General features: G+C 35.2%; 2 non-coding genes across 2 annotated transcripts; both read right to left on the bottom strand.

Moving 5' to 3' along the window:
• Positions 1-842: 842 nt before the first annotated feature.
• LOC126025398 (small nucleolar RNA SNORA22) lies at positions 843-972 on the bottom strand. The gene has a single exon (XR_007501405.1). It is a non-coding gene; the product is annotated as a small nucleolar RNA SNORA22 (small nucleolar RNA).
• A 9,927-nt stretch (positions 973-10,899) lies between these two features.
• On the bottom strand, positions 10,900-11,006 carry LOC126025064 (U6 spliceosomal RNA). The gene has a single exon (XR_007501112.1). It is a non-coding gene; the product is annotated as a U6 spliceosomal RNA (small nuclear RNA).
• Between the last annotated feature and the right edge of the window lie 1,525 nt (positions 11,007-12,531).

Here is a 12,531-nt window from a genome sequence, read left to right on the forward strand (position 1 = left end):
AAATTAATTGAAATTGAAAATAAATAAGGCTTTGAAAATTGTATTATTATAAAATGTAGAGATAACAAATAAACAGACAAAACAAAACAACATTAAACACAACATTTTACACTTGTGGCCACTTTCATTCATCACAACAGACACATAAACAGACAAAAGGATTGATTTAAGACTTATTTATAAAAAATTGACAAGCGCTTTTAAATATTTAGCTAGCATGTTTGTGAGAAGAAAAAAAAATTTTTTGTAGAAAAACTTTTTTAGTTTTGAGAAGTACTTAATGTAGATGGAGTGGAACTTTGCTGAAAATAAATTTTAAGGTTAGATTTAACACAAAACATTTTTAAAACAATTTTAATTGAAGTTTAAAACATTAAGTAAAAATGGTTAATGAGCACTGTAGGAGTCTTTACTCTGAAGTATGAAATCATTTGCTGTAAATGAATAGGTTTTCTTTAAATTGGTTTTGCAGTAGAATAGTAAGACAGCTGCAATAAAGTGTTAAAATTTTTATGATTAAACACAATAGCATGAACTATGATTATTAAAGGTATAAAAACTGATTTTAAAAAACAACAACTGTTTTTACTATGAAGACTTTATGTGAATAATTTGTAAAAAATATTATATACCAAATTAACTAAATGCTTAGATTATTATAAAATATAGTTAAAGACATCTGATACATTTACACACTTAGAACTTAAGACTAAAATTATATTTAATACTAGTTAATTTGCTTATAAAGTTTAGTTACTTTTATATATTACTTATAAAATTATATATAATATATTTTTCATTTATATTATTTTTTTACTGCGACACAAATATACAGATTTGTATAATGTGCTGATATTTTGAATGCACTTAAAATAATAGTTCTTTCAATGCAGAAATAAAGAACAACCATTGCTGTAGCACAAAGTTAAAACTAAGGGTACTATAAAGCACACCTAGGTGTTCACTGTGCATTAAATTAACTATATTGTTTAAAAGGCTAACCACATTATTTTTCACATAATTTTGTAAATACTTTAAAAATTAAAATAAAACTTTTAATAGAAATATAAGACTTTAAATTTAACACTTTTGTGTTCGTTTGGATTTAAAACACAAAGAAGTTTTTCTTTTACCAATATTTTGTTATCTGTAAGTGACAGAATTATGACCTTGCTTTAAAATTTTCTGAGGGGCATGAAAAAAAAATTTATTGCCTTTATCTTTCTGTTGCTTTTTAATGTTTTAATAATTACTTTACACTACTTAATGCACTAAACCTAATAACACATATTTGACGATAGTGTAGGGCTGACAAGGTGAAGCAGAGTTTTTTCACTGATAACTTGGGGAGGGGCTAGCACAGTTAACAGCAGGAAGGTTAGAGGCAAATTATTTACAGTTAGCAGGGTGTAATGATATATAGTGAAAAAAAAGCAATCTTTTAAGATTAATTACTAATTTATTGGAATTAGGAGGGAATGGCAACTGAAGAGGGGAATTTGGGTTGCAAAAGCACTATGGGGATCATGGTTTTATTAATTGATTTGAGAATATGCAAGAGATGCTACTTTTCAGATTTCTTTTGAATAACAAAGATTGGGTATTTCAAGGTGAATTGGAAGGCTTAAGGTGGGAGTGGCAGGGCTTGAGCTGGCTGTTTCCCAAGGCTGGCAGGGAAAGAGCTGAAGGAGGCTGAGGGCTGGTTTGAGCAAATTGTCCTGAGTAAAAAGGTACATTAGGCTCAGAAGTTTTAACAGCAAAGTGTAGATATCGCAAGGTTTTTATGGCTTAGCAGATGATACTTTGTAATTATCCTACTCACTGTTGCCCTTAGAATTTTTTGTAGGCACTGCAGCCGTTTCTGTTTTATGGCACTCAGGCTGACTTTTATTAGTTTGTTCCTTTGAATTCTCAAGAGGGGGGGGGCTTGGCCGTAGAATTAGTGGGCAGAGGACAGACAACTATAGATTTAGTAGGGGGGGTGAAACGCGCTGAAGGGCAGAAAGACCTGTGGAATTAAGAGAAGCTAGCCTGTTTTTGAAGGCTTAAGGATTTGTTTAAGTATTTTCAATTTGGCCAAGTAGTTTCATTTTCTATAGCTTTAAGAGGGGGAGTGGTGAGAGGGAGGGGAATCTGCCATGGTTAGGGGACTGAGCCGTCTTGGGCATTTAGAATTTTTCCCCCTGGGGTGCGGGGATCAGTGGGGAGGGCGTTTGAGGAAGGTAGCTGCGGAGGCTGCTGAGCAGGCGGGGATGGGGGGGGGGAGACTTTTTCCATTAGGGAGAAAGACAGAAAGGTAGTAGCACTGGTTTTTGAGCTAAGAGCATTATCAAGTTTGGTTAGAGAGGTGAGAGACCCATGGATGTAATTGTGGTGAGTTGGAACTCAAGTCAGAAAAGGGGGGGGGGGAGAAAGCAGCAACCGTTTGTTGCCGCGTGTGGGGGAGCTGCTGGAATGCTGGCTCTGGGGAGCGACTTCCAGGCATAGAGGGCAGCAAGAGCCATGTTGGCAAGCTGGGACCTGGAAAGTTGTGTGCTGTACCTTTAAGGTATGAAAAGAAGGAGGCGGGAGGGCCAGCTATAAGAGCTTAGAGATTAGGATTCCTGCCTATTTGCAGGGGCTTTGCAGCGGAAAAAAAAGTTAGACTTCCCAAGAGACAAGAGTTTCAGCTTTTAGATTCTAAGCAGGAGAGCGTGTAAGGGGCTTGGGGGCCATAGGAGGGTATGGCTTGAAATGGCTCTTTGAGGCTTTTCCAATAAAGGCTTTGTATTGTTGCAATTGCTGGCTAAGGAGGGGAGGGTGGTGAAACAGGGACGGAGCTGAAGCTAGGGAAGTGAAGGGCTGTTTAGGATTTTGCACAGAGGGTGCAGCGGCCTCTTCTGTAGGGGTCTGGGTGCATAGAGCAGAAGCATGGACAGAAGTAAGGGAGGAGATAAATGAGAAGCATTAGAGAGATCTTTAAGAGCATTAGTTACTTTGGAGACAAAGGTAGAAAGAATCAGTGGTGGAGGGAGGACAAGGGGAAGTATTCTCAGAGGGAGAAGGGAGATGAGAGGACAGAATTAGAACGAGAGGGAGTCCTGGAAACACTCACGGGAGACTTGTTGAACATGAGATTCACGGCATGGATGATGTCTTTGGCGAGTTCCGGCATTTTTAGTTACAATGATATCTCTTAACAGGCTCCAATATTGGGAACATAATTTTTTCCTTCTGTGAAATCATCATTATTTACAAAATAATCACTCATTTCATGTCCTACTTTGTCCCAAGTGGACGCAACAAATTTTCTGGACAGGTAATAATAAACCAATGACATACATTATGAATAAACATAAAGAAAATTACAAATATTCTTTTTTGGGTAACCTCTATAGTCTGGCTTTCAACTCAGACTGTATATATTTAATGAATTTAAGTTCAGTACTCAAACGAAACACCCATGGAAGTGAAGCCAACGGGCGAAGCCCCAGAGAGCCAATCAGGGGCGGTGATCAGAACGAGCTGAAAAAACTGCAGGTTTTAAATATTTGATTAAGGCTAACTCGTTTCAACGCCTGACCCCGGATTGGGTATTCCTGCGATTTATGAAACAGCTCCGGACTCGCCGACCCCGTAGTCGTTCGGGGTGTGGCGGTGGTCTTCGTGCCCCAGCGTTGGGCGCCAAAATGCGGTGTCCTGAAGCCCCCCAGGTGGGCCCGGCCAGCCGGAATTAGCTGGGAAGACTTCTCCAGACAAACCACACTCCTATTTTGCTAGGTAGAAGAACAACCACACCCTGTAAAAATCTGGAGAGAGGTTAATAATAAAGACCCCAAGGCAATGTCTCACTGCTCAAGGGCAACTTTATTTGGGCTACAGCTTCTTCTTATATAGTGAAGGAGAAGGGGCAGGCAAAAGGCAATGACAATCATTCTTTTTGGGCAATGAAAATTACTTCATTTGTTCCAAATAAGGCAAGTGGGCAATACTTCTTGCAGTATCCATGGAAACATCTTGTGACCTTCTAGCTGCATTTCTAAAACTTTTAACAGATATAAGGTGGGGGCAATGTTCTTACAGAAATAATTTTGTACAGACAATGTAAACATATACACATAATAACTGCCTTGTTGACTTCCGGAATGTATTGAGGGGAGTAAGACCTCATTTCTGGGAATGGTACCGGCCGTGTTGCTCTCCTCCGGGCTACAAGATTAATTATCTCTTGCAGCTGCACATTCTTTCTCTATAGCTCAAAAACTTACAGCAAGACTGCAAAATAGCTTTTAGGTGAAAAGCTGGAATATGGCAGAAAGAACAGCAAAATGGCCTCAAACAAGTCAGTCCCCAACACACGGGTTAAGTGGAAGAGCTTCATAGTGGGCAATTGTTTGTTTTGTTTTATTTTTGAATTTGATTTTGGGTATGCCCAGCATTCAGAGAACACTCCTGTTTTACTAAGAAGAACATATGGATACTGGGATTGGACCATGTTTTGCTGTATGCTCTACTCTCTCTAGGTATCTCAGACCAAGGGACACTCATTTAATATGAATAGAGAAATACTCTTGGGGGCCGGGCAGTGGAGCTAAAGGTAAGGTGCCTGCCTTGCCTGCGCTAGCCTTGGACGGACCGCGGTTCGATCCCCCGGTGTCCCATATGGTCCCCGAAGCCAGGAGCGACTTCTGAGCACATAGCCAGGAGTAACCCCTGAGCATTACCGGATGTGGCCCAAAAATCAAAAAAAAAAAAAAAAGAAATACTCTATTTCTTATACTTGTATAAGAAGTAGATATTTTCTATACTTAATTTTTCTGTTTTTGTTATATTTATTTTCTTTTATAAAAACCATTGTGATTTATAGTCTTTTATAGATGGGTTTCAGACATATATGAATCAGGTCCTAACTATTAGTGTTGACATTCCTCCACAAATGTTCACAAGTACACACCATAACAACCCCAAGACCCCAGCATACCACTATAAAAGGCCCATTTTAAGTTTATATTATTAAAGTTTGGGTCTCTTGATTCCATTGTTACTGCTTTTGGCTTGGCTATTTAGTTCTGTCCTTTCTTTAACACCACCACCAATACACCTGAGACTTCTTGGCCTCTAGCATCCATTCTTTAATATTTGTTTTTCTCCCCCACTCAATTTCTTGCTATAATCTGGGGCCAAGGGTGTTTTGTAAAACTCCTTTTTAAACCATTGCATTTCTTCATGGAGTTATCCTAAATGTCACATATAACTGATATCATTCTGTTTTTATTATTTTTCTGGCTTCATTTTCATAATATCTTCATGTGCCATTCATATTGTAGCAAATTGCATAATTGCATCATCCCTTACAGTTATGAAGTTATTGCACTGTATATATGTACCACATCTTCATGATTTGCTCATCTGTTGTTGGGTATCTAGGTTGATTCCAAGTTTTAGCTATTGAACAGAGTACTTCAATTAATTGTGGTGTGCATACATGCTTTTGGAGGATATTTTTCTGTCCTGTGGATAGATACCCAAAAGTGGGCTGCTGGTTCATATGGCAGCTCAATATAGAGTTTGTTTTTTTTTTCATAAGAGTGAACCCTTCAGCATTACCACCAGAAGTGGATGAGAGTTCCTTACTCACCTCATTATTTCCAACAGGGATTTTTCCCAGTATTTTTGATATGTGTAATACTCAATAATATAAGATATCTCATTATTTACTTGATTTGGATTTCCCTAATTATATGTGATGAGAGCATTTTCTTATATGCCTGTTGACCATCTATTGGTCTTCCTCAGAGATGTGTCTGTTCATTTCCTCTTCCCCATTTTTTATTTTTTTGTTTTTTGGGCCACACCCGGTGAATCTTAGGGGTTACTCCTGGCTATGCTCTCAGAAATCTTTCTTGACTTGGAGGACCATATAGGATGCCAGGGGATTGAACTGCAGTTCATCATGGGTCAGCTGAGTTCCAGGCAAACGTCCTACAGCTAAGCCATCACTCCGGCCCCTCCTCTCCCTAATTTTAATGATTTCTTTTAGGATTTGTGGAATTAACCTTTGTGAGTACTTTATATATTTTAGGTGTCAAATCTTTATCAGATGTGCTGCATGCAGAAATTTTCTACCACTTTTAACTGTCTATGGTTTTAGTCTGTTTCTTTGGCCCTACAGATATTTATTGTTTTTTTTTTTGTAGCCCAATTATTCTTATTTGTTTCCATAGTCCTTGCAATTGTCAATCTATCATTGAAGACTTATTTGAGGTTTAGGTCTTGGAATGTTCTGCCTATGTTTTCTTCAGTGAACTTTATGGTTTAGAGTTTATTCTCAAGGTCTTTAATCCACTTTGAACAGAATTTTATGTAAGGTGTGAGATATGGATTGATATTTAATTTTTTTACACTTGGTTAGTCAATTGTTCCAACACCATTTTTTGAAAAGACTGTCTTTATTCCATTTCAAGTTCTTGCTCTTTGTCAAACATAAGTTGATCATATACTTGAGGATTTGTCACTGGATATTCTATTCTGATCTAAAATTTTAAGTCTACACAGTCAGGGAATTGAATCATCTATAGCCATTTTTTGCTGTAAGGAGTCATGAGAATAAGAGACCCCAAACTAAGTTGAGGAAAATTGTTGTTCAAAATTAAATTATATTATACCAGGATGGCCCTAAGTGATATCTTTTGCCCAAGACATATTTTGGTGTGACAGTGTTTTGCTGATTTTCATTTCTATCTTTAGAACTTTTCCTTTTTTATCCTTTGTTTTATTTTTAATTTAAACACCATGGTTACAAGGTTGTTCATGCTACTAAAGCCCTTTACTTACATCTTCAGAAATTTTCAAGGATTTCCATTATGCCAAAGTTTTTCCATCCAAGTATATCATAAAAACAGTCTCTCAATCCTGATCATAAATGAGTTTTTTTAAAAATTTGTAGCTAAGTATTTGACAAAAAAGAACACTAAAATGTTAGCATTGACAAGAACTGGACATGTATGAACTGCAAGTTTTCTACAGCTTATTTAAATAATCTTTAGTTGACAAATCTTTCTGTTTCTTCTATCTCTGATTTTCTCACACACTCATGAAACAAAACAATCAGGGAAGAATGAGAGTATAGCTGGCAGAGTTCTTGCCTGCAAATGGCCAACTGGAATTCAATCCCCAGCACACCATATGGTTCCTGAGCACACGAGGAATGATGCCTGAGTTTAAAGCCAGGATAAATCCAGAAAAAACCTCTGGTCTAATCCCAAACAAACAAATATCACCCTGCTGCCCCCTCAAAACAAAACAAAACAGCACAATAAAGACCAGAGAGATAATACAACTGGGTCTTCAACCCTGCCAGAAGTGATCTCTGAGCACAGAGAGAGGAGCAAGCATTTAGTATTACAGGGTGTGGTTTAAAAACAAAAACCCAAGCAAACGAAACAAACAAACAAACAAAAAAAAACCAAAATGACCAGTATACTCATTGTAATATTTTAGTCTATATAAAGTTTGACATTTATAGTTTGCATGGTCTTAATGCAAGAGCATCAGTATAGAGAACACTCAGTATTGTTTATCAACCTGAGCTTAAACACTAGTTTAATTGGTCACAAAATATTCAAGTTTATTCTAGGTTCCAGTATTAAAGCTTAAAATAAAAATATTAAGAACAGATTCTGATTTCTATGAAATACCTGTTCATGAAACACAGAACTCTTTTCTTCTACATTTTAATCTATTTACTTATGTTTTAACAGATTAAAATAAATGATAAATGTGATCATGTATTTTGTATAAGCATAGGATGAACACCTAAAGCTTTTTAATGATTTTAAATCACCCTTCTGGACTCACTTTTATTCCTCGGTAGTCAGGTCTCACTTATCAGTGCTATTCAGGAAGTAGTTTTAAATTCTCATTAGCACACACTAACCAAGTTAGAATAGGGTACCTTTCCCATGGAGACTGTCCTATATTTCAAATTACAGGTCATAGTCTACTTTGTTTTGGTTTGCTTAACCCCAGAAATCCTTCTTGGTTTTGGAGAATAATAGAAGAATATTATATTTCCCTTGTCTTGTTGCAACCTGTATCACAAGACTTGCTCTTCTACTAACATTACATTTTTACCTTCCAGCTCTCCTGTGCCATACTAAAGTGGCATGGTAGCAGCTCTAGATCCATTTTGGCTTTCAGAGGATTCTTATTTAGGAGTTAAGGTAAAAGGCCAAATGTTTAAGGCAACTGAGTATTGAAGCTAATATATGACAGATGCTCAGGGTTTAATAAACAAATCAACAAACCAACAAAAACATTATTTACTATTAGGATGCACAGCAACCTTTGTAGTTTGGAATTATTTATTCTTCAGTTTCCAGAATGTTCAAAGGACTACAGTGACTAGCTGCTAACAGACAAAATGCTTTTCATCTTTGTTAATTTCTAAAGTAGTATCACATTTGAGTTTCTAGGTAAGGTCTTATGAATGTAAATGGTTATAAAATTAGCTCTGTCAGAAGCAAAGCTTTATTCCATGCGTATATGCAAGCACAGTTTCATATAGTATTTAAAAAGCACAAAAGTTATCAAGAAGAGAAAAGCATGTGTTTCAGTTTAATGTATGATAAGATACAATCTACATCTTGATTTATAATTTTCAAGTGCTCAACTTTTCTATAAACTACAATTTTATCTTCCTTTTAATGCCAAGTCAATACTGTAGAATATCTATGAAAGTCATTATTTTTATAGACTTTTTGAACCCAGATAAAGTATTTCTACAAGTGTCCTTAAAAGCCTTTAGAATGCTTGCAATTAAATATCTTGTTATAAAACAATTTTTCAAGGAAGTTTTTTTAATTGTTTTATATAAAGTTTCAGAATTTCAATGTAATTTTTATAATTCTTTTTCTTTTTTTCATTTATTATTATTTTTATTATATATAATTTTTATTTTGACCATATTGTCTTACATATATTTCACAGTAGTATTTTAGGTACATATTAACATTGAATCAGGGGAATTCCCATCACCAAATTTGTCCTCCCTCCACCCCCATTCCCATTTTGCATCCCATATTCCCCATCCTCATCCCTCAAGCTGCTAGAATAAGTGGACCTCTCTATGTCTAGCTTACTACATAGTAATCATATATCTGTTTGGTCCTTGTATCTTCCCTTATTTGCCCCTCTATTTGAGAGGTGGAACTGGATAGTTCAATTAAGTGGTTTTGTTTGAAGAAAAGAAAAGCAATAATGTGGGGTAAAAATCAAATAAGCCGAAATGGATGTAGTCCTTCTAGAGGCTCTCAACCTCAGTTTGAGAGAGGACAGGAAAAAAGGAATTGAGATACCACAATAATACAAAAAGAAATATCAAATAAATATCCAATGAGCACTACAGCACTGAAGGCAAGCACCACATAATAGTCTCGGTCCTGAAATAAAACCATGCCAGAACGCAAAAAGAAAGGGAAAGAGAAAATAACAAAACATAAAATTGGAGACATCAACTTCAATTTTAGGACACCCATTTTCATGTATATATTAAAGTCAAACATTTCTTCACATGTGACAATGCTTTGCTAAGGGTTCAAAATACCAAAGTGACCTAAACTGTAAGAAGATCAATCCTTAACTCCTTATAGACTGGGGAAGGAAATAAATGATTTAAACCTTTCTTTACTATCCTCATATTTACTTATCCTATAACAAACAAAGAGTTTTTTCCTCATTTTTATTTTAGAAAATGTTTGTCTCACAGGTATTAAATGATTTAAAATAGTCATGAAACTCAATTACTCATTTATGCAAATTAATGAAGATTTCAAAGTTGCAAATAAAAATTTGCCATCTTAAAACAAAAATGTAGCTATTTGTAAGACTTCTTTAAAATAAATATTTACTTGCTATAATAAAATTGACATGAAATACAGTTTTTAAGTAACATATATTTTTATCTAAGTTAATTAAAATAATTTACAGTTTGAAAGGTCAGAAACATCTTATAATAATTTTATTCATTTAGCAAAGCAAATTATATCTGATTTACTCAAATATACATGGATTTTAAAATGTAATTTTAACACATGTATGATAATACAACTCCTTATGCAAAAGCACAATTCTCAATCCTGCAGATTCCTTTGCATTCCTCTGTCCTGTAACTTTTCTTCATCCCGTTTAGTCAGTTTCACTTGGTCAAAAAATCCTTCTTTATCTCTATTCATTGCAATTCTTTTTTTTTTCTTTTTTTGTTTTGTTTTTGTTTTTGGGCCACACCCAGCTTTGCTCAGGGGTTACTCCTGGTTGTCTGCTCAGAAATAGCTCCTGGCAGGCACTGGGGACCATATGGGACACCGGGATTCGAACCAACCACTTTTGGTCCTGGATCCGCTGCTTGCAAGGCAAACGCCGCTATGCTATCTCTCTGGGCCCTCATTGCAATTCTTATGTAAAACACACAGCTATGTTATTTATAGATTTAAATCACTAGTTTTAAAATTATTTTCTGAATTTACATTACTAAATTTAGTACATCTTGGTTTTCTTAAGACATTCAGAAAACTAAGCACATCTTGAAAACAGTTCCTAAAGGCAAACATTCAAGGCTTGAGTTTTATCTGGTAGAGTCTTTATTCTTGAGTTTAGCTATATTTACTATCTTGCCTAAAATCATACCTTTATTCTTCCATTACCAAGAAATAAAATGAAAGTTATCAAATTTCTCAGATATAAAATATTTCTAGAGAGTTTTCTCATTATCAGCATTAACACAAGTGTTTCCATTTTTATCTTAATACTGGTCAAAATTCTTGTAGGACCTAGTCAGATAGTTTCTCTATTTATATAACGTAAGCTAATTCTGACAAATAAGCAACAGGGAGGATAACAATATTTTTTATTCTTTTTTCTTTAAAAAATATGGAACCCTTCACAAATTTGCATGTCATCCTTGCGCAGGGGCCATGCTAATCCTCTCTGTATCATTCCAATTTTAGTATATGTGCTGCTGAAGTGAGCACAAGATAACAATTTTTAATAATCATTACTTTAGAAGCATGCATTTTTAAGAAACTCACTTTTCAGACAATTTCCATTTACAAAAATTATCTCAGGTTATAAGATAGTAATCTTAAATAACCATGAATATAATTTTATAACTATATTTTGGATCATATATCCTAAAAATCCTTACAGTAACAAAGTATAGAAACATGATTCATATGTAAAAATAAATCTCTTAGCTTCACTGAATTTCAGACAGCTATAAAAATATATTTGGGGCTAGAGCAATAGCAGTGTTGGGAGGTCCTTTGCTTTGCATGCTCCCTACCCGAGTTTAATCCACAGCATTCCATATGGTCCCTGCAGCCAGCCAGGAGCCAGCCAGGAGCAAGTTCATAGCAGACTGAAGAGTAACTCTTAAGGGTCACCAACTGTGGTCCCCCCAAAAACAAAAATAAACAAGCAAAAGCAAAACAAAAACAAAAACAAACTACATACATATATACATATAAATATATTTGAAATACCATGCTTGTAAAAACAGAGAAGTTTCCTTTGATTTAATATCAATTGTTCTGTATCTTTGCTCTAAAAAATTACTCCAAATATAAAATTATAGCTTTATTTAAGACAAAGAGGGCACAATTCCTAACTGAGCCTGGGATTGGACTGCAGTTTGACCCAATAACTTTTAAGATGAAGGTGTCAAACCTAGTTCATGTCAACCAAGAAAGAGAGGGAAAAATCTCAATATTTTTCTTTGATCAAGGTTTCAAAAGTTGAATTTCATGCAAAGATTTGCATACAGATAATCTGAGCACTCTTATCTTACTTACCTAATAAGTCCTTTTATTTTTTTCTTAGTCTTATGACTTTCAACTTAGTGACGTTTTGAAACTCAAGAGTCCCTGGTGGTCAATAAAACCTTAGAGGCATTGCTGTCATTGCTGCAATGCCATCTCATTTGTTTAGATAAGATAGAATCCTGGTGAAAACTTCAGTCAGATATAATATGCTTATATTATTTCTTTACTTTTTCTATCAATTTAATTGTTTCCCAATAAGACACTTAATTTGAAACTTCTCTGAATTTTTCTTATACCTAGTTACCAGCCTGGAATCTTCTAACTTGATAGTAATCCAAAACATCAATAAATATTTTTGGCATTTAGTACTCATATGTATACAAGACAAGAAGAAATAATAAACAAGAGATTTTAGCTATGCCTTGAATCTTGGAGCTTAGAATGAAATCAGACCATGCTGTTAATTTTCTAAATCCTCATATTTATAAATAAAACTATGAATCACAGATCATAACACGTAATAAATAGAATGACTGAATAAAGTAGGAAGTTAATGTCTTCCAGAGATATGGGGTCATTAGAGGTGATTAGTAAAATTCATCCACACTTTTCTATATCCCTGGAAATAATTCTAACTGTCCTGTTTGCTCCCTGATTGAATCTGATCTGAGCAGGTTACTTTATTTTTGTTGTTGTTTCTCGGCCACATCAAGTGGTGTGCCGGAATTACTTCTGG

Source organism: Suncus etruscus, chromosome 12 (assembly GCF_024139225.1).
Source record: "Suncus etruscus isolate mSunEtr1 chromosome 12, mSunEtr1.pri.cur, whole genome shotgun sequence".
Lineage (NCBI taxonomy): Eukaryota > Metazoa > Chordata > Mammalia > Eulipotyphla > Soricidae > Suncus > Suncus etruscus.